We start from the raw sequence: 25,884 nt of genomic DNA on the forward strand, positions 1-25,884 counted from the left end.
TATATACACAGCTTTATCATCTGCGTGCTAAGATGAGGGCCAGAGGCATGTTTTCCCTCGTGCTTTGCAGTTCGACAGGGGGTGAGCACCTATTGTGTGTAAAAAGTCCATATGTAGATAAACGGTAGAATTGGTGCATGTTTGTGGGGCTCCCCCACAATAAGCAGGCAGACAGTCTGACAGTGGTTTGGAAGCAGAGGAAACCTCTGTGAGAAGCAAACTGCCATCCCTGCCTCGTGCCCTGGAAGCAGCCAGAGCCCTGGCTGTGCTTTGGGTGCAGAACCAACCCGCCTGCAGCCACCGGTGGACTTGGGCAGAGTGATGCTTGGCCACATTTCCAGCCCCAGGGAATTGTGTGGTGTGAATGATGTGAAATAGAACCGAGTAGGAGCACATGAACAAGGGAAACATGGTTTCCTGGGGGTTTGTGCTTTATGGCATGAACTTTCACATACCAAGTGTTTGAAAAGAGCTCTTTGCCATGTAGGTTCTGTGTGGTTGTCAGGGCTGACCTCATACTTCTGCTGCTCCTCCATCAGGGTATGTAGGACTTCTCTATCCACCCATCTATACTAATTCACAGGAATTTAATCATATTACGTATGAGGATGTACACCCAACTAAGAGCCAGCCCACGAGGGGTTAAGGAAGATATAGCTGCTGCAGTGCAGGAGAAATAAATTCTCCATCCTTTTCCCAGCTTCATTTGCTCTGTGTGCTTCGGCTGCCTCTTCTTCCTAGGCCGTGTCAGATGCAAGCTGCTTCCCTTCAGTTTTGCAGCCTGCTCTGGTCTCTATCAGATTTCCTCGGGCTCTGAAGGGGGCTGCCTGCCTTTTGCCAGCTCAGCCTTCATCATCTACTCATTAAATTTCCAAACAAATGACTTTGTGTTTTCTCCTACCTCTCCCCTCATGCATGGAAGGAGCTTCCTGGTGGTATCTGCAAGGCTGTTTCATTATACTGCTTCTTATGCCATTCTTAAAGCTCTCCTTTGCTGAGATGCTTACAAAAAAGCCTTGTTATCAGTGGGGCTGAGCCCGCGGCTGGTCACACTGACCCTACTGTTTCCTTGAGCCTTCCTCTCTCTGGGTCACACAGCTTTCTAATTCTTGCAGGCAGAAAATGCATGAAAAAATTCAAGCTGCTTAACCTGGGCCTCATTTTGATAAGGTTTGGGAGGCAGGAGGGTGGTGGTGGAGGTAGACTGCAGCATCTGGGGACGTTCAGGGTGGGCAGGGGGATGGTGAGGGAGGACAGAGGTTCCTAAGTCTCACTATGCAATGTTTTAAGTTTTCTGTTTTGCTCAACTCAATGACATATTTGAAGGCTACGCCTTTCTTGTTAAAATTCTGTAAAATTGCTTTGTGGCCTTCCAATACTTGAAAGGAGCATATAAACAGGAGAGGGAACGGCTGTTTATGAGGGTGGATAGTGATAGGACAAGGGGGAATGGTTTCAAACTGAGACAGGGGAGGTTTAGGTTGGATATTAGGAGGAAGTTTTTCAGCCAGAGGGTGGTGAGGCACTGGAACAGGTTGCCCAAGGAGGCTGTGGATGCCCCATCCCTGCAGGCATTCAAGGCCAGGCTGGATGTGGCTCTGGGCAGCCTGGGCTGCTGGTTGGTGACCTGCACACAGCAGGGGGTTGGAACTGGATGAGCACTGTGCTCCTTTGCAACCCAGGCCATTCTGTGATGATTCTATGAAATGATCTGGGTCAAATGATGGGTAGCTGCTGTGACCAACCTGTGAGACAAGTAATCTTTCCTATGGGCTCCTTAGTAGGAAAGCAGTATTGATCCAGAATGGACGAGGTGTTGCCAGCCGCTCTGCTGTGTTGTTCTTGCTGACCTGAATCCTTCTGTATTGCCCCCGAAATCCCAGTAAGCTGGAACAGGCCGAGGAGAGGAAGCAGCTGCAGGATGGTTTCTACAATCCAGGAAACAAGTTCAAATCATCTAGATATTTATCAGTCAGTGTCAAGATAAATTTATTTGTGAGTTTAACTTAAAATATGATAGAGCCGCTCTATTCCCGTTGTTTCTCTTCCTGTACCATGTGCTTTCTCTTTCTGGGAAGCATTAAGTTGCTCCATAAATCCTGGTAATCCTCCACTCATAGGATTTAAGGAGAAATATCCAGGAAGAAGGTTGTCAGGAGAATGGGCAGTTCTTCAGCAATTTAGAGCACGTGCTGCCAAACAGCTAATTGCTGGGGTGCTAACAACGCTCCTGCCTGGTTCTGCGTTCACTAATGTGGTGGGCTCTGGTGACAGCTTGTGCTGGCACATCAGGCTGCTTGATTCAGGAGATGTTCTCAGGCAGAAAAAAGAGGCGTCCTCCTCAGTTAAGGAGAAATTTCATTCCAAATGTGAATTACTGTGCCACTGCTGTAGACAGCCTGGAAATCTCTTAAGGTGGGAACAAATGGCCTTGCTAACGTAACAGTTTGTGACTGCTGAAAAGCAGTGATAGCACTCCTCCAGCCAGCTTTGCACGTTGCTTGGGTTGGGTGGGACTCCTTGAGCTGTGCTGTTACTGCACACCTTGGGGGCAGTCAGCAAAACAACCAGATATTGTATTGGTGGAGCTTTGCAGAACGCCTTGCATCTATTTTGCTGTTAAACAAACATCTGAATAATTATAGAAAGTCTGCTCTATGATCCGTGTGCCCTGCAGGGCTGTACATGGGAGGTGGGCAGAGCAGGCAGGGCAACGTGCCACTAGAACAGAGCAGACACAAGCTTAATCTAAACAACGATTCTTGATTTAATCATAGCTCTGAATTATTCCTGTCTTTATGATTCTTTCCCAGATTGGTATCCCAAACGTCAGTGTATTCGCAGTGAAAAGTCCTTCATCTTCATAATTATCCTTAAAAAGGACAGCAGGTCAGACTGAACGCTGCCATTGTCTTTCATTCAGGGGAGGTGCAGATAGGACTTCCTAAGCCCAGCCTTTCACCTAAACCCATCATTTTCCCTCTGCGTTGGAATGCGAGTTAAAATGGCTGCTGCAAATAAAGTCATAACTCTAAGCACTAAAAAGGGTGAAAATAGTTCTCATCCCTCTGCTGTGTGCATTTCTCAAGGCTTAGATCTTTCCTTTTGTATGCAGATACTTTTCCACAAGTCATGAATATCCTAGGATACTTGTAGCACGTCATTCTTTAGAGATCACGTGTGATGGGTGAGGGAAACCGTGGATGTAAGCCCAGGAAGCAGGTGAGCAGAGCAAGCTCCAGGCCACGGTGCTCTGCTCTGCCTGTCAGGGGCAATCCCAGTTCAAAGCCAGTCAAACTCTATGGAAAATCTCTGTGCCTTCAATGGCTTTTGGATCTTGGCCCTGGCTTCCCACCTTGTCTGCAGCTGCTGAAGCCTATTGAAAGAGGCTAAAAATACATCAAATAGCTTTCTGACATTATTTTTTTCCATGTAAGCAACTGCCTTATTTGCCACTTTGTCTTGTGGGTGGTCCATGACCCTAATTATTGATACGTGGTTAATGCTGGACAGGAACTAGGAGACTCCAGAGTGGATGCTTGAGCAGTTAGCGAGTATAACTTAGAGATGAAGGAACTGTACAAGGAAAAATGAAGAGTGAGGCTTAGCAGCTGTTACTGGCCTCAGTGTGCTAATGCAAAAAGGGATGGTGTAGAAAGGAAAGAAAAACAAAGAAGTATATATTTTAAACTTAATCTTCATTTTTGAGGAGAGAATGCATGTTCAGTATGTCATAATGTGTGTAAGGCTTGATCTATTGAACGAACCTTGTAAGGCTACGTGTGTGCCTCAGCTCTTTTCGTATAGCCAGCATCCTTTTCTTCAGGGTATTTCTCTTTTTACGTGACAAGATAGTGGCAGTGACACTTTATTTCTCCCTACCCAAACAAACGCTGTGAATCGAGGCACCAGCATCTGAAGAAGGAATCTCAGCTTCAGCATTGCAAGGTTTCTGTTTGAATCAGCACAGATTTCTCAGATTTCGGCAGAACTTGGGTGAGGTTCCAAATTGGAGTTGTTTTTGAGGAAAGCAAATATTCATCTTCTCTCAGAGCAATTGCTTCATCTCTTCAGATGATGAGTAGCAGGGGCGAATCTTGCTCTTTATCAGCGTGGTCTTTCAAGCATGCAGTAACTGATGGTAGCAGTAGTGGCGATATTTTCTCAGGCACTGTCTCAGGAAATGCCTGACCAAAGCCAGCTGCATCAGTTCCCAGCTCACAAGATTTCTGATTCATTTCAGCGATGTGTCAGAACATAACCCAAGGATTTGGGATAACTCTGAGCTTTGGATTCTGCTCTAAACTTGAGTACTGCTGCTTTACCTTCTGGAATCAAACTCTGCCTGTGAGCATCTGTGAACCCTACAAGCTCAGAAACCAGAACCAGACCCTCACTTTGTGGCTTCAGCCCATCTTTCATTCATTAATTTCTAAAGTATTTTACGGCCTTGGTTATCTGGCCACTTCCTGATGCCTTTAACAGCTTCCTCGTAGCAAGTGAAGCTAATAAATTTACAGTCGCCATTCTTCTTAAGCAGTCTTGCTTTCTTTTTTCTTTTTTTTTTTGAAAGTAAGGGGAAAATGTTCTTGTTTGATGCCTTTAATGTCTTACGGTTGGTAGGGAGACAATACAAATAAACGTGACTGATGAAATGTTTAGGAAGAGAATTTGATAATTGGGCATGCAGGAAAATGTATGGCCTGGAAGATGCTGGACCAGTCCCTGGAACCCGCTGTCTGGCAGAGGAAGCAGTATTCCCTGCTGCATTCCCAGCTCTGGGCCCTTGTTGCGGCACAACTTGTTAATCATCACACCATCAGGCCGGCCAGAATGCAGCCAATATAACTTAGGCTTTTGTGTTGCCGTGGATGCTATCTAAGCATTCCTGGAACAGTAATTTCCTTTTTGGCCTCCATGGAAACAGTCATAAAACAATTCTTAAAATGTCAGAAGCGACTGCATCTAATGGTGGTGCTTCGGCCAAAGAAAACATACTTCAGTTTTGAAGCATTCCCACCAAAACACTGAAATCTTAAAGCTACTAATAGGCTGTGCATCAGTGCCTGAGCACTTTACCATGACGTTTAATAAAATGTAATTCATCTACCAGCTTTGCTGCAGTCACGATATCCACCAAGGTGCACTAAAAACTTTCCAGAACAGATCAGAAAAGAGAGGAGGGCACGGGTGGCAGCAGGGCAAGCAGCAGAGGCCAACTGCTTGGGTTGTCTGCCCTGATTATCTTACTTGCTAATTGGCAGACGTTTAACTGGTGCCACTGAGAGATGTATCACTCAGTAGTGGCACAAGTGTCTCATTGGATACTGGGATCAATTTCTTATGTGGCACTGAGGGATGTGAGTGGTGAGCATGGGGGGTGGGCTTGGGGAACTTGGTGATTCTATGGTACTAAGAAAAACGTGACATCTCTTGCAAAGTCAGTCCACGTGAACAGCACTGGATGTCTCTGTCTTTGCATACTGATAATAACAATAATAATAATTATTATTATTCCTGTTACTGCTTTTTTTGGCAGCAGGGAAAATGAAAAGATTTCCTGTATGTTTTTCCAGTCAGCCTCCTGTGTTTTTAGTGAACTTGAGGGAGGAAGGAAGGGATAATCAAACTAGGTGAGCAATTGCAACTCCTTTTTATTGATGCATTAATGTGTTTGATGTGAGTCATTCCTTGCAGTCCACAGTTGACGGCTCAAAAGCCTTCAGCTGATGCTGCCTTGTGTCGGACTGGATCCAGCATTCAGTTCTGTGAAGCAGGGTTTCCAGGTTTGCTTCAGTCAAGTGCCAGGAGCAGTCGTCCCCGTTTGTCCTGAGCGGCAGGCATGTGGTAAGGCCAGATGTTGTGCTGGGAGACACCGTGCTTCCTCTCTTCTGTGAAACCACCGTGTTGGTGCACGGTGTTGTTAATGCACCCCCAGCCTCACGTTGTGCTGGGGATGTCCATCAGCTATTTCCCAGACAGCTGCTGGCCTGGCTGTGTTGTGATGCTGGTGTCCAGCAGTGCTCTGGCAGGACAAGCTTCAAAACATTCAGAGATTCAGTTCAGGCAAGCGCACAAAGTTCAGCTGCTCGTGAGACGCCAAACCAAGCATCTCGAATGCTGTGGGGCTGGCACAGGAGCTGCGAATCTTTCAGGGTTAGGCTCCCTTCTATCTGCTGGAGGATGGCGGTTCATGTTGGCAGCAAGGCTGGAGCACAGCAGAACAGAGGACTTGGACTTTTTCTGAGATTTGAGTTTCCATCCAAATAGTTATTGCTTGAAATAGTTGCGATGAGAGATACGGAGGAGAAAAGAGCACTTAACCAAATGTCCTCACTGCTGGGTACGGCCTGGGCATGCTTCACATGTTTGATGAAAGCTGAAGCTGGCTCTTCATTAAAGCTGGCTCACACATCCCATGAGTTTGCAAGTCATGTGTGCTCCTGCTCTGACCCCACGTTTCTTTCATTCACACATGTTTTCAGATTGCCTTCATCTTTTCACCCTGAGATACTTTCTTTTAATACCACGTTAAAATATAACCCAAGTGTGGAAAGCTGTTAAAAATTCTACACAAAACGATGAGTACAATATTTAAACTGCACTTTAAAACCTTCCGGACTTCTTGAAATATTTCTCTCCACTGTCTGCTCTCTTAAGCCCTATGTTGCAGTTTTGAAAGATGCTGCTTTTTTATCTTTACAGTCTTATTTTGCTGTGTTTTCCTTGAAATTGGTACTGAGCTAAGCTGGGTCTGGTTACTGATATGGGTATCATTTTGCTGATGGGGTGTAAACTTTTACCCTTAAGACAATTTTAAAATTATATTTCTAATCCTCTTATCTCTTCCATAAATCGTCAATCTTGCTTGTGGGTTTTCTGGAGAGAATGATTTCATTGTGAATGAATTCTTTCCGTTTGGGTTTGTTTATTTTTAAGACAGATAAGTTATCTTGCTTTCTCTGGGAGAGATTAAAATATTTCTAATTATAAAATGTGAGAGTGGTGCAGTTCGGAGTGGCTCACTGTCTCTGTTTGCTGGCATGGCAGAAATACAGCTGGTGAAATATAACTGGTGCAAAAGTGTTGGTAAACTGATGAGCCCGTGATTGTGAACATGCAGGTGGAGGGATGTGAAAGGGCAAAGTAGCGGAGAATTACAGCAGCAGCAAAATGAATGGGGCTGTGCTATCAGTGCACCTTTCTCTTCAGCTGCCATTTAATTTGTGGCATTCCTAGTGGCTTTTACTATTCATCCAGGTCGTTTTCTTGGTGTAGACAAGTTCTTTGGAAACTTTACTTGAGAAAACCTGTAAAACGTACTGCCCATTATTCCTGCTGCTTTGTGTGTAAGAATAAGAGCTTTAGGAGGTGAGGCTGGGGCTGGTGGTGTGTCTGCAGTCACCTGAAGGGACAGAGAGCTGTGGCTGTAACTGATACCAGAAGGGAAGGATGTGGGTAAGCGTTGGACTTAGCAGGCTGTGGATGGAGGAACAGAGCAGCTGCACGTGAGGGCAAAGCTGCTCATACAGAAGATGCTGAAGTCTTATTAAATTGAAGCGTGCTGAAGGGCTTTGCTGAGCCAAGCACTGATACACGTTCAAGAAGAATGGATTTGAGGCCGTTTTGTTAAATTTATACCAGCACTGGGATGCAAAGTGCGTGACATGCGTGACTCCGAGTAATTAACATTCCTCTTCAGGCTCCTCTAAAGGTTCAGCACTCTTTCAAAGAACCCGCCTTACACCTTTGACCCGTCAGACTATTTCTAACGAATTGCAGGGATGGATACGGTTAAACCATTCCGAGTTGCTCCTTCCACAGGATAATGTGATGTGGAGCTGAGCGGGCAGGCAGTGCAGAGCATTGGGCAGGGCTGCTCTTCTCCTGGAGGAGAACATCACACCTCCAGAACTCCCTCTCCGCAGGGCTGGAGCACGAAGCATTTTACATGCTTATCAAACCCCAGCTTGTAGCTGTCGAGGTGAGTTATGAAGCACAGCATCCAGGAGATGAGCACAGTGCTGCTCACCTGCGTGGTGTTGGAAGAAGACCTGGCTTCTTTGTCACCTCAACCCCACATGAGCACAGTGCTGGAAGGGCAGTGCCATGATATCGAGCATGCAAACACAGAAGGAGCAACAGAGTGAAATTTCACTATATTTGGGTAATCCTCTAACACTGAAGCAACTCAATATTCCGTTTCAGATGGCTGATTTTTTTCCCCTGTTCTTTTCTATGTGAGCGAATTGGTGCTTTCTTAAATATTGACATTAATCTCCTCAGTTGGAAGCGAACCAAGCTTCTGTATTTCTTATCCTCCCAAATCATCTGTACTTCAGATCTGTTTACCAAACGGACTATATTGCATTCCCATAAATCCCGTACTTCGCGTTTGCTGTGATATTAATTTATTGGTACGCATGCATTTTCAACATCAATTACACTCAGTCTCAACAGACATAACTCTCTTCAAAGGACGTGGAAAGCCGTGCAGCTCTTGGCTTGCAGAATCCCCAGCCCTGCCTCTGCCCTGCTGCAGAGCTGAGCCCTGCTTCACCCACCGGGGATCTGCACGCTGTACAGAAGCAAAGACACGACTGAGAAGCATCCCAGCTGCAGCATGATTTGGGGTTGGCCTAATATTTTGCTTAAAGGCGGTGATCATTCATTTCCTTGAAAGCAAAAGCGCTGCGCTGGTGTTTGTAGGAAGGAGCTCGAAATTCTGGTGGGAATGCACAGTTCCGAATCAGCCAGCAGAAGAGGGCATTGGCATTCAGAGTGCTGGAGTTTGGAGTCTGATTTAAGATTCTGACAGGGAGGAAGAGCAGCAACTTTTGTTAAGTGAGCAGCTGAACAGCTGGAAGAAATGTCTAAAAACGTTCAGGTCTTCATTTGCAGACAGAGCTTTTGTTTACACCAAACACTGCCGGATAAGGGAAAGCAATACCAAATGTTTATTCCTTATAATGAGAAATGACCAAAGACCATCATTTGAAAAAGAACTTCTCACCAGAGTTAATCTAATATTGCAATATCTGAATTAAAAATGACAAAGGAAAAATGCCTCGGTGAAAAAGAGAACCACAAACCACCTTTGTTTGCTTCCTGCAGTTGAGCTGGAATGTAAATGGTGCCTTGCAAGTGAAAAATCACTTTTCCTTCAGATGACCTGTTTAAAACTGGGAATGCTGTTGCAGTTTCAGAAACGCTTGTCAGCCCTGGTCACTGGTGCATAGGATAGAAATGAGAAGCACATGGGACTTTGATCCCAAATTGTACGGTTTTGCCCTATACTTGTAGGCATGCAGGCTTCTCCTCAGGCAGCAGTTCTTGCAGAAGGTGTTGCATTTTGTTAATACAGATTTCCAAAACTACAAACTGGTTTTCCTTCATCTCCTGTTACTGAATTTGCATCAAAAAGTGGGGACTTTTTGGAGAGCTTTTTACCAGAATTAGTTGTAGGAAATGCCTCTGTTTATTTCACTGAATATTCCTGCAGTTGAGGAGGTTTCCATACTTAATAGTGAAACGAATCCATTTTTTACTTTTTTCCTAACAAACCAGTGAATAACTGCAATCCAGATGCCTTTCTCCCGTGCTGAGACTTGCAAGGACTGGAGGGAGCAGAAAACCCTTTGCCATTTGCTGACTTCCTTTCTGCTGCTGCCTCTGGATGGGGCAGTTCTGCATCCCATGATGGAACAAAAGGCTATTTCTTGTAGCTGTCCCCTGAGATTTATGCCCATTCAAGCTGCGACAGCAATTCCAGTCCCTCCTCCCCTCTTTCTAGGTTTTCCCCACCTTCCTTCCATTTCTTTTTTTTTTTTAAGTATGTTTCCCCCTTCGTTTTGTTCTGCAGTCGTTATTATTTAGTAGCTTATTAATTCAAGTGGAAACGGAGTGATTTTTTTAAATGCCTTTCTGTTGGGGTACCTTTGCAGCTCGCCACACTGAACTGCAGCACAGATGTTATGCACATTTAACTGTGCAGTCAGCGTGCATATTTTTAACATAACTTGTCTTGAAAATATTTATTCAAGCCAAGACAACAGAAAATTAGAGTAATTTGATTGCTCAGGCTTAAGGAATAGATTACTACTGTTCCAGATGTAAGAAACAACAGACTACTTACTCTCCCTAGACTGAAAAAATGTCATTGGCTCCTGATACCAACCATATTTGCTATTATGTTCATAGTAAATCTTTTAAAAGTTGGATACCTTGAAAGAGTTTCAGTTCAAACCTTTGCCAACCAGCATTACGAGAATTTCCCCGCTCCCAAATAAGCTCATTATGAAGGGTTTCAAAATACCCAGTGATCCAAAGGTGCAGTATTACAAAGCCAAGTGATAAATCCTCCTTGCCATGAAGTAAGAGTGCCAGATATCTCTGCAGTGGACTCGGGCTCTGCGAGGCTCTCAGCAGTCAGGCCTGATTACATCTGAAGATCAGGCTGCTGGCACCAAGGATGTGGGTTCTCACTCAACGTTTTGGACTTGTTCTTACTGTTTCTCTTTCTATGACTTAAGTGCAGTTATCATATTTATGCTTATTATTCTTCCTTGTATCCCTCACCGCATTTCTGAACGTATAGAAATAGGCCAGAGGAGAGCAAGACAGCAATGCTAGCTCTTATCCAGTCTTACCCAGGGTTCAAAACACGTGTTGCAACAATCATAGAATCACAGAATGGCCTGGGTTGCAAAGGAGCACAATGCTCATCCAGTTCCAACCCCCTGCTGTGTGCAGGGTTACCAACCAGCAGACCAGGCTGCCCAATGTTCTTAATACTTTGTTAGGAACTGTATGACCAGATTGCCGAAGTATTCTGACATCACAGAAGGATATTTTCAGATGCTTTTCTGCAGCTTCAGCTTCTGTTTCAGTCCCTCAGAAGCATGCTTTGAGATTCAGGCTTATACGGCACCATAAGATGGAGGTACCTGAGCTATTTTTGTGTGAGGTGTCTGTAAGTGTAGCTGTGGTCCTTTCTGCAAGAGGGACCAGCCCTCACTCTGCATATTTTTCCATTCGTGCATATGTAAACTGCCCTTGTACCATTCACTTGGATGTTTTTATCTCTGTGTCTTCTGACTTACGAATATAAACGTGATGCTCACAGGTGTGATGTACCAGACCTGGAAGCCAGACTCATGGTTCTCTGGGAGCGTGATTTCCCAGTGCCTGCAGTGAGATGGAGCTGAGCTGAGCTCCATCTCATGAAATGACCGTTTTTGCTTTGGGTGTTGTCTTCACTTTCCCATAGGTGAGATGTCCATTAAGTCTTTTCTTGTTGGTGGTATGCACTGTTTTATGATGCTTTTGAAGCCAGAGAGTCAGGGATTAGCAGAGAGAGAAGCAAGGTATGGGTGTTTCAGAAGCTGCACCATATGACTTAACATGTGCCTCATTGTGCATCATCCCTCTCTATCCCACCAGTGGCCTCTGCTCCAGTCGTACATGGAGAGGAGACCATAAAAACTTTGGTTGCTGTCTGGTTTTACTTAAATATCTTATTACTTTAGGGTGAAGATGAGTGTGAGGAAATAGTCTTCATAGTTGCTCTTGTACAACAGCTCTCTATGTTGGAAATTCCTCCCTTAAGCCCATCCTTCTCTTCTTTGGACAGCAAAGAATGTCATATTTTCATTTTTCTATTTGCTGTAAAGCTGTATATTTCTCCTGTCAGAGCTGCATGGAAGGCACCATTCAGCAGGTAAGTGGAGCACTATTTCTTCTCACTTTTGGATTGAATCTGGGTGTAAATAGGGCTGTTCTTATGGCCCAGCCACTGTGCTGCTTAAAGCCAGCCTTAGGCACCAGTGTGTGCAAGGAACAGCACTTGGAATTGCAGTTCCCCTAAAGCTGAGGTAATGGAAGGAAGATTTTAGTAGATGAATGTTTTGGGGCTGCTAATCAGGGGCTCTAAAAGTGCTGTGCAGGCTCTAGCTGCTGGAAATCCAGTTTAGGTGTCTAAAGGGAGATTTTCTTCATTCCTATCTTTCCACGTTCACCTTTTGAAGAATACAAATGTTTGTGTATAAAAGGTCATCGGGGGCTGCCTTACAACTTCAGTCCCAGCACCTTGTGTCATTTTTCACGTAATAGCCAGGATGGAGCACAGCACCCTTTCAAAAGGAACTGTTAAATGTGAGTTGACAGCCTAGTAAAAACAAAAGTCTTCATTTTTCTTATTTGTCCGCTTTCTAACCAGCCAGAAACTGCGCAGAGCGCCCTTATTAGATCTCCAAGTATGCAACGCTGAGAAATCCTTGGATTCTAAAATTGCTGAGTACACACGAGCGGTGCCACAGCGTCCTCTCCTTGTGCCAAAGCAAATTTCTGAGTTATGGAATTCTTCTCTCCAGTGTTTGAGTTAGGTAAAGCGTTTGGCATGTCGCAGGGCCTTAAGAGCACCTCGTCTGCAGGGTCCTGCAGTGCATCAGGGTGTCACCAGCACCTCCGTTTTGGCCAGTTGGAGCTCATAGGACAGAGAACCGGGGAGCACCGTGCCTGCCTGCTAACCCCAGTTAGTCCAGAAGGCTTTTCACATTCAAGAAAAGCCCAAGCCAACAACCAGTGTCAGCCACTGGGCTGCAGATGCACCCCGTGAGACCAGGTAATGATTCCAGTTCTCCTGGTCCCGGGCTTATTTTGTGGCTGAAGTCTGAACCTATCATCTATGTGGGTTCCTACACTTCAGTAGGATAACTGGTGGCTTCAAGGCAGGTGTTTGTTTTTTTTTTTCCCCTCTTGTATATTATGATATACCTAGCATGTGTAAATAAACATTACCTTTCACTAAAACCCAGGCCAAGATGAAATGGCCTTCAGTATATTGTGCACAGATGAAAAGGGCTGCTAGAAGTTATTAGCTGCTTATCTATGGTAGGCTGTCAGCATGTGATGGTTTAGAAGGGCTTTCAAACATTTCTACCTCTTTCTTTGTTTTTATTTCACTTTCTTTGTTTGCACTGCTTGTAACTTCCAGAGGAGTTGTGGACTAATAACTTCGTAAAGCACTTCTCATCCACTTATGCGGCTTTCAGAAGTGCTCTGCCTTTCCTAATTCAGTAGCAGCCTTACTGTTGGCTTCAGTGGAAGCAGAAGTGAGACCAAGTGCTTCTGAAAAGCCACACTGGTTTCCTCTGCGTTTTGTCTTTCAGTCTCTTCCAGTTCCTAGAATGACGTCTGTAGCATCATCGAGTGAGATTGTAGGTTAAAATTTCAGCATGTTCCCCAATTTCTGTGCTTGATGCAAGGGTCGTTAGGCAGTGCTTTTGCTGAAGCTGTGGTAGGGATGGAGCACACGCAGATATTAATTAGCTGTTAAGGAAAAGTTCCTACTTAAGTCTAACGTGTCCCCTTGCATACATGGGATTTTTTTCCATTTCTGATACTGCATGTGGGTTTTGCTGTCCATTGAACTGCTTGGTGCTGGGGAACCCCCTGCTGCCTGGCTCTTGCCCTTCATTTCTGATGCTGCTCACTGCTGGGACTCTCAGCCCAGCACATCAGAAGCTAATTCCAGCACGCTGTTCTGTGCTGACTTCCAAGTATTATGAAGTAATTTTGTACTTCTTTATTTAAAAAATAAACCCACCTGCATTGCTTTACATAAATACAAGCCGAGATGTCCAAGAATCCTGTGTCTGCAGCACAGTGTTTATCCACTTGGAGCAGAGATCGAGTTCTCCTTGCCTGGCACAACGTCAAGCATAATGGCACTAAGCAAGCCAAGCCCTGGAAGCTTTGGGCAGGCCTTTATTTATCCTTTTTAGACAGAACTGCCTCGACCATAGCAGGGACTGGGAAGGAACACATGGATGGGAGGCTGCAGGCAGAGCTCAGGGCTGTGCAGGGCTGGCTCTGCACAGGGTAGCCCTGCCCACAAAAGCTCAGCAGCACTCACGTGTGAAGGTGTACCAGAAAAATAAATAGGCCTTTTGGATCTGAAAGAACAGCCACAGTTTGTGCCACACAGTGTGTGAATGCAGTGATTATGTAGTGTTTCTTCTCTCCCACTGCCATGCTTAAAGGTCGCTAGATATAAAGGGAGAACTCTTGCAAGAGTCAGCTGGAGCATCTGTGTTGTGCCTCATTCTTCTCCTCCATCTTCTCTCACCTCTGGGAAGTGAGAGTCCACCCTCCCATCGAGGGGCCAGGATAAGGCCTATGAGATGTAAGGACGTCAGCCTCCTCTCTGATTCTGTTTAAGGGAGTTCATAACCCAGTCAGATATCAAAAGAAGTTTGTTTTTGTGAGGCAGAGCTGGGAAGTGTGATGTCCAAGCATCACAGGAGGCTCTTTTTTCTTTGCTTACCTTCCTTGGTCACCTTTAAAACCTCTGTCTTGGGCTGTGCGTGCCACTGCCTGCTACGTCAGTGAGTGGTTCTGCTTGCTGGAACAGAAAGCCTGAAGCGGGACAGAATGATGTCAGCCACCACAAGAAATGTTTGTCAGTAACACTGCTTTGATTTCTGCTGTAAAATTTCTCTCAGGTGAGATGTCTGTGCTGTGATGTGACACTGCATGTGCAGGATTTTGTATCTGAATGCAGGGTCTGCATTTGCTTAGTGTGTGCATGCATGTGTTTGTGTGCATATACGTATGTATGTGTGTATTAAATGGTTTCAAAGCTTTAAGCCAGTAATGCAAGGAAACCAAAATCACAGGGCATGATTTGCTCTGTGGTTTGGAGAGAACCACATCTTCTGAGTGCTCCTGCCTTCAGCATACCAAACCCAGGCATTTCAGACAAGACTCAATTTGCTGAGAAATGTAGTGAAAAAGACATTTTCACATGATGGATATTTACAGTTTGTGTACGTTTACACTGAAGGTCAGAATCACAGAATAGTTTGGGTTGGAAGGGACTGAAAAGGCCATCTCATGACAGCCCCTTGCCATGGGATGCTTCTCAGCACTGTGGTCCCATCCCAGTGGTCTTCAAGGCAGCTGAAGTTAAATTGATCTCTTTCCCCAAGATGTGCCTCTCTGTTGAGCTCTGTCCTCCCAGTCTATTCAAGTGTGATTAATCTGTTTGTGAATACAGCTAATGTTGGAGCTCATATTCTTTTTAATTTTCTTTGTTATAAATAAAGGACATTTTCAGTATGTATTCCTTTGAGAACAGTGAGATTTGCTCCATGCACAGGCTTGGGAGTGACCTGCAGTTCATGGTCTGTCTGGGCTGAGTTGTAATATCCTGGAGAAGTCCTGGCAGAGAAACCTCTCACTGAGAGAGAAAGAAATTAAATCCTTGGGGTTGCCAGCTGGGTCACTCCACTGGCTGACTTTGCTTTCTGCAGCTGGGGTGTTTGGCTGCTGGCAGCTGGACTGGGACCACAAATACAACGTTGTTACCCATTCAGGTAACCTACACGAGCATCTCTTGCTTCTGTACCACCTCTTCTGAGTCTTTATTAGCTAGATTTTTGAAAGATGATTGTAATGCTATAATCTGTTATGGCTGGCACTCCGTAAACAGCATGACTAACAGCAGCATACAAATCATGTCAAAGTCAATTAATTTGAGAATCTGGGTAGGAAAATACACTACTTAGCAGTGCTGTGTTTCAGGAGGACTGAGAAACGTAACCTGAAGCAGCATTCGAGATCCAAAACTTGTGCTGGATTTTGCAGGTAGCTCAGTACAGTTTGCATAAGGTTCAAAAATTCCTTGAACATCCATGTATTAAATAATGGAAAGGTTTTGGTCTTGTACAGACAAAGAAAAAGAAGTCTGATAACTTCAGCATTGTAATTTGAACTAAACATGTGGTTGATTACAATACTTGTTCAGGGCCATGAAAATGAGAAGGTAATCTGCCAGAATCAAAAATAAGCATTTCCAGCATCTTTCTGATATCACTGATAGGGCAGTTAGTCATTCTGCAGTCATTGCTGTGAATCTTTCAGGCAAGAGCTCCTGTCCCAGAGCTGCTGCCCCCCCTCAAGAGACCACGTTTATGGTTGTGCAGGGTTGGTCTCCATCGTTCCTTCAGAAGCCTCTTTGGTACCTTTGTTGGTTTTTTTTTAAATGAAGCCTTGTAGAAGATGGGCAGAACAGAGAAGTGGGACAGAACAGGTTCTGGGGCTGCTGGTACAGTGAGGAAGGGACCTGCAATGAACTTAAGGGAACTTGAAAAGTTAAACAGCAAAGTAATTTGGCTTGACCATAAAGAGTGGTTTGGGAACTAACTATGGATGAGTGGAGAGAAATTGGAGGAGCACTCTGTAAATTAAAGTATAGAACTAACGAGAAGGCCACAGAACAGTCTGTCATTTCATTTTCCTAGTGTCCCATTTGCTTTGAAGGTTTCGTGGAAATATGGGTTTTCATTTATTTGCAAATAGTTTGTACAAAACGTTTCAAGTGACTCTGGATCAGAACTAAATAAGGTTCATTAACTCACCAGTCAAAATTAGCAATAAGAATGTGCTCATTGGAACTCAGCAAGTTCTACACACACTTGGGCTTACTTTGGCAGACATTCACTCTCATCACCTGCTGAGCTAGATATCACTGCAGTCCTTTGGCCCAAAGAAATTAGGACCAGCAATTAAAACCCTTAGTGCAGTGCTGTGGTTTGCAGCTCCTAGGCAAGCAATTGGTCTACGCTTAGTCTGGGTGCACTGCTCTCAGCTTGTTTATTTGGACTGCCTGCCTTGCAGAGAAAACCTATATCCGCTTCCAAGCTAACGAGTTTCTTAAAGTATGGCAATTGCCACAGCTTTGAAACATAATCTCAGTAGATCTGCAGTAATGTTACATCCAAAGCCTACCATCTTTTTTGTTGGGCTAATAAAAAAATCATCAGTGGTTTATCCTTCCACAAGGCTTCCGTGGCTGCAAAAGCACTTAAAATTGAACAAGCCAACTTTGCCCTGCTCCTGTTTATTTCCTCTTGTACAGGCTATTAACTTTTAGTGACTGTTTTTTTTTTTGTGTGTGTGGCATGGCCATTACGGGATCATGAAGGCTACAGGTATTTGTACTTCTGGGTGCAATTAAGACAAAGGCTTGCTAAGGTCGAAGGCTCAGGAGAACGACTTTGCCAAAGCTTTGAGTTTGGTGCTTGTTAAGCTGCCTGCATGGGGCTCAGACTGCGTGCCTGGGATGGGAGTAACCAAATCTGGGGGGTGATGCTGAAACCATTTCTGTAGCAAGTAAGCTGTGGCTAGTCAATCAGTGTGTTAACTCATTCCAGCAAGGAAGTGTTTGAAAAAGAAAGAGCTTCCAGAATGTGACTGTAAACCTTCAGTGCAGGCTCATTACCTATAGAACGCTCATGCTGCTGCCACCTGAGGCCTGGGCTGCCAGCTCCTATGGACAGGTGTCATCTGCTTGGTTCAAGGAAAATGTAAAAAACCCAGCATTTTAGGAGAAGAAATGAAGGCTTACAGCTACCTGCTAAAATGTGGGGGCTTTAAGGCCCTGACATCAGGCTTGTGTGGGTTTAGACCAGGGTGCAAGTTCCTCTTGAACAATCAATGTAGCTTAGTCCTGACTTGGCCAAAGCAACCAGCTCTGGCATCAGTTAAATATTTACATTCCCCCCTTTTTATATAAATTGTGCTCTATTAGCATACGTTTCACAGTGTATCCTTGTGTTTCAGCCTCTTTATAAATTTGGCAGTTTGTACATTAATCAACATCAACCGATGTAAAATCCTAGCCATGAGGCCGAAGCCTTCAAATGTGCAACATTTACTGTTTCATTGTAGGCAGCCAATAAGTCATGTTGCAATGTATGCCTTGTACCAAGAGGATATGGTATGAAATGGAGCGTGTTTACACTAGGGAGACTTCTGTGTATTTAAGAAGTAATTGTTTCAGGCCCGTTCATTAATTCACAAGCTGACATGGGTACATTTTTCCTCGCTGCAACAAAAATAATTATGGAGCTCAAAAAATAATAATGAATTTGCACATGGCAGGCTTTTTACTGTAATTTTCTTCACAAGTTATAAGGGTTTAATTGTAGATTGGTAGTAGCCTTATCCATTTCAATCATTTCTGGCCCTCAAGTGCTGAGGTGCAAGGAGTTACGGTGTGCTGCGATTTATGGTGGATGTAAATGATTTCTTGTTTGCCCTCCCTGTTCTTGGCTGGGTTTGCCTTCTTTAAAGCTTTTGCAGATGGATTTAGTGCAGTGGCACTGATGGAAGCCAGGGACAAGCAAGCAGGTGCAGAGCAAAGCCCTGTCCAGGCACTTCATCCTTCGTCTGCAAACACGTCTGTCCCCACCGTGAGCTTTTGGGCACTGCTTGGTCTTGCTGCTTTTTGAGATACATTTTTGAGAAATGGGAACCCGTGTGCTGGTGGTGCCAGTAAGGGGGCAGGACCCAAATTGCTTCTGTGGGGCATTGATGCCTTCAGTAGAATAAGCATCCTGTGGGGGTGGTCTGGGTGGCTGGAGCAGTCATGAGTTCATCTGGGATTTGTGAGAGCCTCCTGCTGCAAGGAGCTGCTGAGATCCTTTGGTTTGTTCGGCCCAGAGAAGAGGAAGCTGAGAGGGAGGCCTCATGGCAGCCTACAGCTCCTCATGGCAGCCCTACTGCTCCCTCCTGACCCTACAACTCCTCATGGCAGCCCTACAGCTCCTCATGGTGGCCCTACAGCTCTCCATGGTGGCCTACAGCTCCTCATGGTGGTCCCATAGCTCCTCATGGCCCTATAGCTCCTCATGGCAGCCCTACAGCTCCCACATGGCCCTACAGCTCCTCATGGTGTCCCTACAGCTCCTCATGGCAGCCCTACAGCTCTCCATGGTGGCCTACAGCTCCTCATGGTGGTCCTATAGCTCCTCATGGCCCTATAGCTCCTCATGGCAGCCCTACAGCTCCTCATGGCCCTACAGCTCCTCATGGTGACCCTACAGCTCTTCATGGTGGCCTACAGCTCCTCATGGCGGTCCTACAGGTCCTTGTGGCCCTACAGCTCCTCATGGCAGCCCTACAGCTCCTCATGGTGGCCCTACAGCTCCTCATGTCGGTCCTACAGCTCCTCATGGAGCTGGAAGCCCAGCCTTCCTGTTCACCAGGTTTGCCTCACTCCGTGGCAGCAGAGGCAGAGCCCATGCACCAGGCCAGCACCCAGCCCACCAGTGCCACCCCTGCTTTGGGTGCCTGACCCTCATGCCTGGGCGACGTGCGGAGGTGCCGTGGCATCACATTCCTTTAGGGCTGAGCACAAAGGCTCAACTGTGAGCTGCGAGCTGCTGGCCCTCGGCCAAGCGGCCATTTCTTTATTTCGTTCCCTGTCTTTAAAGCTGTGGGTCGCTCCAGGGTGCAGTGTTTTGCTCTTCTTAAGTGGAACTGTTAACGACCCAATTTAAGCAATGTAAAGTGCGCCCAGATTCCACAGTGACTTTTAAATCCGTGTAACATTAATGATAATCTGTAATTAATAGCGGCAGTGAAAAGGAGTTGTAGTTCAGTAATTAGAAATGCAGGATTAAAGTATTAGTGTATAAAAGAGGCTTCTTAAAAACCTCTTCTTCCAAGAGACAACTCTGATCCCTTGGAAGAAAACAGTTTTAATCTGATACAACCTCAGCCAAACTCCAAGTTCCCAAAAATACCAGGGTCAGCCCTGACTTGTGTCGGTCATCAGCAGGCTGCCACAGCGTCGGGAGGCACTTCGCTGGTTTGCAGGAATTGGGTACTGTGCAGTACTCAGCAATGTCATCTTCTGATGGTATCGCCTGTTGATTTTGCAGAACAAATGCTGAGAATGATGGGTTTGAGAAGGAGCTTCAGTCTCCCCAGCGGGCTGTAGGGTGGGTGTTTTGGGTATCCTGTTAAGTACAGGAAACCCCAGCGGCTTCCCGCCTTTGAGCCCAAAGCTTTCCTGGTGTATCCTCATCAAAGAGAGCAGGTCTGCGAGAAAACATAGGGCAGAGGTGTCAAGTGCATGCAGTGTGCTTGGCTTCCTGCCTGCAGTCCCACACAGGGCTCCGTGTTCCCCTCTGACTGTGCATCAGGAATGGGCTAATCCTTCCATTTATCACCAACCTGCAGGAGCCTGAGGCACGCAGAGGCTCCCAGGTAGAAAGGCTGCTCATCGCCTACGTGCTGAAGAGAGTGCCTGGGGCGGTGTTGGGGTGCTCTGATAGATGGAATAGGCTGTGATATAAATGAGGTTCCTAACAGCTTCCAGTCCTGCACTAAATCAGATCATCCTGTTGCACTTCTGGCTTTTGAAGCTGAAAATTAATGCGTTGGATACGTGAAATCCACAGAGCTCGAACTGGTGTTGAAGGCTTCCCTATCTAATGCCAATTATTAACCTACCCCAGGCTACCAATAATGATATATTACAGATAAATAACAGGTCGCTACGCCTGGGAGTCTACATCATAGGAGCGAGAACAGCATTAACCATTTGACAGCTGTTAGCATCATGCAGTACCAGCTCTGCCCTTGTCTGCGTGGAACAGCCTGAAGAGCTCTCGTGGGTCCTTTGCCAGCAGAAGGTGTGGTGTCTGACAGTGATCAGCTGCAAACTGCAGCAATTGCCTTGCATCTGCCTGTGTAAGGGCTTGGCAGAACCAGCTTGGCATTTGCTTTTCCAGCCTTAGAGTAAGCGGGCTAATGACTTAAAGTGAAGCATTTAAAGGAGAAATGCTGTTGTGCAACATTTCATCTTGCTTACCAAACAGATCTTCAGTTAAGGGCTGTTGTGCAGTTTTTATGGTACCTAATGTATCGGTTTCTCTCTTGCAAGACGTGTAAAGGTGGGCAGTTCCCCCAAGCATGCAAGGCCAAGTCTTCCAGTAGGTATAGATTTTTGCTGTGAACTGTGCTCGCTGCAGACACGGGATAGACAGGTATTTTATACAGATGATCATGTTCAGAAATTCCTTTATTCTTAATCAATCAACAGAAGGGGAACGGCTGTTTACGAGGGTGGACAGTGATAGGACAAGGGGGAATGGTTTTAAACTCAGACAGGGAGGTTTAGGTTGGATATTAGGAGGAAGTTTTTCAGCCAGAGGGTGGTGAGGCACTGGAACAGGTTGCCCAAGGAGGCTGTGGATGCCCCATCCCTGCAGGCATTCAAGGCCAGGCTGGATGTGGCTCTGGGCAGCCTGGGCTGCTGGTTGGTGACCCATAGCAGGGGGTTGGAAGTGGATGACCTTTGTGGTCCTTTTCTGTGATTCTATGCCATATCGTTAAAGGAAGCATAAGGGCAGTCAGTTCACCTTGAGAGACACCTGGCCTATCTGAAGAGCAGAAAAGCTCTCAACAATTTCCCCTCTTCACTGCAGTTCTGCCTCATCCCGCTGGCTGGGGGATTTGGGTGATTCCTGCCTCCTTTTGAACAGCAAGAATTGTGTAATGCAGACATGTCCACTGACACGCAGAGACGCTGATGCTGTGGAAATAGGATCCTCTCTTACATTAAAGATATGAGCAGCATTTGAGGTCTACATTATGGAAATTTCAGGAAGGTGCCAATTAAACAGACAAGAAAATTAGCAAATAATGGGTCGTATCCATTACAGTCTGCAGCAGGTATGTCTCGATTTCCTTCAGCACCTCCAGGGTGGGCTGTGGATGGGTTGGTGATGGGTGGATTGCAAAATGCAATGTCTTGGGAGGTGAAATGAAAACGTGTGGGGAGCTTCGAGAGGAGCAGTGAAACAGTGAGAGCTGCAGGAAAAAGATGGTGGAGATAGGGCTAAGAGAACAGCCACAGGGCATCTTTGTGGGGAGATGTTGGAACGGATCAGTTGGGTAGGAACCAGACAAAGGGAAGGGTGAAGTGTAGATGTGGAATGTGCAGAAAAGCAAAAAATTCTGAACACTCGGTATAATTAGGGTTCAGTCTCATTCTGTGTCGTCTTATCTACGATTCCTGTTATCTCAATACTACTTTCAAGTAATACAGCTAAAGGAGATTATTTTCTGATGATTTTAATTCAGCTTTTTAATGTCGCTAATAGATCTGCTGCTGTAATGTTTGCCAATGATTTGGCCAAATAGTGGTGCCCAAATGAGTGCTGACCTTCCTGTTGGCGTGGGACAGCTTCCCATTGTGTGTGTGGGAACGCCTTGCCCGATCTTGTTCTGAGTGTCTTGTGCAATCTGGGTTTTATCACTTCCTTAGGCAAATTCCTTCAGAGGATAACAAATCTCAGCACAGGGTTTCTAAGCAGCTTCAAGAAGAGATTTGCAACTGGAAAACTTCATTTTTATTTAGTTTAATTTTGCATGGTTTATTTTATTACTCAGACCCGTAGCTCCTTGGCTACTTTAAATACCTCCACGCTCTTCTAGCTATTTTGGGTATCCCACAGTGAGATGTGGGTTGCAGATATTGCAGTGCATTCACTGAAGAAAAATGCTAATCCAGACTTTCTTTAGGGCATGTAATGAGGGTGTAGAAGGACCCGGTATGACACATAACAGGGGTTGCCCATTACATTTTGAAGACATTTTGATTTTTTGTGTGTGTGCTTTAACTAGACATATCTTCTGCCTCAAAAAGATGGGTTGCTGCAAGGCCTGGGATTCTTTCAGTTCGGCCAGGAGGAAAGCAAGCAGTGCAGACATGCAGCCCTCGTACATTGCTCCTGCTGCCTTGCAAGCAAAACATCCACATTTGCAGACGTATTTTGCTCTCTGCTTTGTTTCTCTATAGCAGATTTATTTCCCATTAAAATCTTCAATCATTTCTGGGTTCAGTGTCATCTTAGCTATCTGCCTTCTTCCTGTTTTGACTTTTACTCTCTTTCCTCCATGTTACAAATGCATGGTGCAGAGATATTAATTAGCCCGGACACAGGGCCTGGATTGTCTCCTTTCATTGTGGGGCAGCAGATGAGGCTGCCCTGTGCTTGGCTGGGGCTGCAGCCCTGCGGTGCAGACACAGCCCCTGAATGATGGCTGCTCATGGTGAGAAAATGAGGCAGCGGTGTGTGCCTGCGATAAGGACAGGCTCTGCAGTTCTTCTTCCTGGGCAGCTTTCTGTAAACCTTATTGAAGTTTATTTAATCACAAAGGCTTTCAAATGACTGACTTGTGTGAAATTTGCTCGGCACTTGTGCAATATGGTAATAAAGTCAGATGTTAGCCAACTTCTCTGTGGGGAGGAGATTTGAATACACTTTGCTTGGCTTTTCACAGAGGTTTTAATTGACTGTTGTGATTTCTCATTAACTTAAGACCATGGATGCATTCAAGGCCAGGCTGGATGTGGCTCTGGGCAGCCTGGTCTGCTTGTTGGCGACCCTGCACATAGCAGGGGGTTGGAATTGGATGAGCATTGTGCTCCTTTGCAACCCAGGCCATTCTGTGATTCTAAGATGATTCTGTGACCAGCATTTCTTCATTGGGACAGAGTTTTGAACAGATATTTAGCTTTCGTGCATTAAGGTTCTTCATTCATCAGCCAATGAAATCTTACCTGGATGATGGGCCTCTGCCACTTGCATTAATGGACCTTTCTCCAACGGGCTTTTTGCAAACCACATCTCATTGTTCATATGCTTAAAGCAGGGCACAGGAGGGCATTTTTAATAACTAAACATCAATTCTACATCTCCTTGTTTGATAACCAATTGCAGTATTAACATATGGGTTTTGTTTGTTTGTTTGGTTGGTTTTTGGAATGTTGGTAGGTTGGATAGTGGGAAAAATGCATTCCCTGAAGGAGTGGGCTGGCATTGGCACAGGCTGCCAGCAAGGTGCTGCCTTCAGCACCCCTGGAGATGCTCTCTATCCACAACTTGATACGGTATGCAGTATCAAGAATACATGAGGGAGCGACATGTTTTTAGGCTCAGAGGTGCTTTGGTGGGCTGTTAAGTGTGGTGAAGGCTGAAACAGCCCATGTAACCTTCCTGCAGTAAGGAGGTGTGCTCATGTGCACAGGGCTCAGCTACTCCTTGCACCCCATCCCTGTTCCTGTGGCTGCTGCTGGGGTGTGCTATGAGCCAGGTTATCAAACATCACCTTACAAGATGTAATTCAGACACTTTCTATAAGAGCTTTCCAAGCACAGGAGGCATTTCCTAAGCGAGCTGGGAGTTCTTCTGTGCATTTGAGAGCACAGTAATCTTGATTTCACAAACGCAAAGGAAGAAAAGCCCTACTTGGTCTGTGTTTTCTGAATGCATTTTGCTGCAGGAGGCAGAGCTGCTGAGTGAGGTGCAGCAGGAGGCAGCCCTGCTCCTGGGGGGAAGCAGCTCGAGGCTTTGATCCCCTCCCCTCTTTGTTTGCTCGGTGACTTTTTGTTTTCTGCATTAACTTAGAATTAATGGTATGTCCCCATGCTGTGTGGCTGCTCAGTGTGTTCCTTTCAGTCCTACGAAGTGTTTACTGAGGGCATAGAAATACCTTGCTCTGAAATCAGAGCTTTAATTCAGGAGTATCAGAAAATTGCCTTAGTGATGCATAAGGCCATTTCACAAACTTTAACTTGGCTTTACCTCCTGGGGAAAAGTGAGCATGTCTCCCCTTGGAGTTTGGTGTCGTAGTGTGGCTCCTCCTGGAAATCAGGCAGTGGCTGTGTGCTCTGGGAGGTTTACCATCACGCTTCCAAAGGCTATTCAAGAAAAAATTGATACAAACACTCTTGGAGCTGCTCCATTCTCAGGTAGAAGGGATGGGAGCACAAGGCAGAGATTGAACATCCCACCAAACACGTCCCGTTGGATGTTTGGCCCGCTGCTCTTTTGTCACATACCCAAAATTTCAAGTCCCGGTGCCATTGGCCATGGTGTCCTCCTGCTGAGTGATTGCCATCATCAATGAGCTCTGCTCCAAGCTGCTTTCCTTCAGCCTGGCAAGTTGCTCAGCCCCCAGTCCCTAACGTTTGGGTTAGTTAAGAGGCTGAAGTGCCCTAAAAGCAATACAGCAGGAGGGGAGTTTGTGCCAGTGGTGTTTGGAAAAGCCCCAAGAGGTGTGCATGGTTGTGGGGATATCTGAAGTGACAGCAGTGCTAATACAGACAGCAGGAGCCCAGCTCTGCTGCTGCACCCATAGCAGTGGGAAAGATGGCAACAGCTTGGGAAAGCTTGTGCTGCACAAAGACACAAAGGCATTAAATAATGCAGAAAATAAAATGAAAAAAAAAAAAAGAATGTAGAGGAACAGACACAGTGGGACAGGATCTTGGCTTGCATCATGGATAGCTTCACGGCGATGCCGCTGCACACGGGCTCAGGATCTGTCCCCATCAGTGGGTTTGTGCCCTGCACATCTGCACAGGCCGGGGACTGTGCCCGTAGGTGAGTTATAATGGCTGCAGGTTCTGTGTTTACATTGGAAATACTTGACAGAGCCTTAAATAAGCAGTGCTACCAGGTGGGCTTTTAAGAAAGACGATATTTATAAAAAGTGCAGTGGCTGTATCTGAACTGAACTGCCGTGTGCGTTTGTGTGACATTGTGTTTACAGTTTGCTCGTGATTTCTTAATGAACTCGAAAGTTGCTCACTGATCAAATAAAAGCAGGAGGTCTTTGGATATCCTTGCACTGAGGTTGCTTTGGACTGAAAGGACGGTGCCAAAATAAAAATGTTACGCTTTACAATGTCCTTTACAGTGTCCTACAATGTTCTTCTTCTGAGTGCTGCTCAGCATCTCTGTGCATGTGCTGGTGCTGGAGATCCAGCCAGGGACAGGGTCAGCCTTCCCACATCTCAGATATGTGTGTGTTAAATCCCAGGGAAAATATATAGCAGCAGTGAGGAGATGCTCCTGATGTTCAGACCAGTCTCTGAGGCATGTGTTTCCATGAGTTACATCAGGGTTACTCATACAAGTAGCCCTGTTAACTTCAGTGCATAAACGGTATCTTTTCTTGTACTCATGGGTTCGCAGGATTAAAATCTCCATAAATGTTAGTAGATAACATGTTCAGCAG

General features: G+C 45.6%; 1 protein-coding gene across 7 annotated transcripts in view; it reads left to right on the forward strand.

Annotated features, from left to right (window-relative positions):
• Nucleotides 1–25,884, forward strand: part of ROR1 (ROR family WNT receptor 1) — a 135,350-nt gene that overhangs the window by 64,179 nt on the left and 45,287 nt on the right. The window contains exons 1-3 of one of the 7 annotated variants that reach the window (XM_090146811.1): nucleotides 10,794–10,942; nucleotides 11,126–11,269; nucleotides 11,693–11,719. The exons of 3 other annotated variants lie outside the window; for them this stretch is intronic. The gene's annotated coding sequence lies outside the window, so the exon portion shown is untranslated. Of the gene's footprint in view, nucleotides 1–10,793; nucleotides 10,943–11,125; nucleotides 11,270–11,672; nucleotides 11,720–25,884 lie in introns of those variants that run through there. 3 more of the 7 variants (XM_090146812.1, XM_090146810.1, XM_031603784.2) reach the window with 3 other exon arrangements.

Source organism: Phasianus colchicus, chromosome 9 (genome assembly GCF_987193195.1).
Source record: "Phasianus colchicus chromosome 9, bPhaCol1.hap1.1, whole genome shotgun sequence".
Taxonomy (NCBI): domain Eukaryota; kingdom Metazoa; phylum Chordata; class Aves; order Galliformes; family Phasianidae; genus Phasianus; species Phasianus colchicus.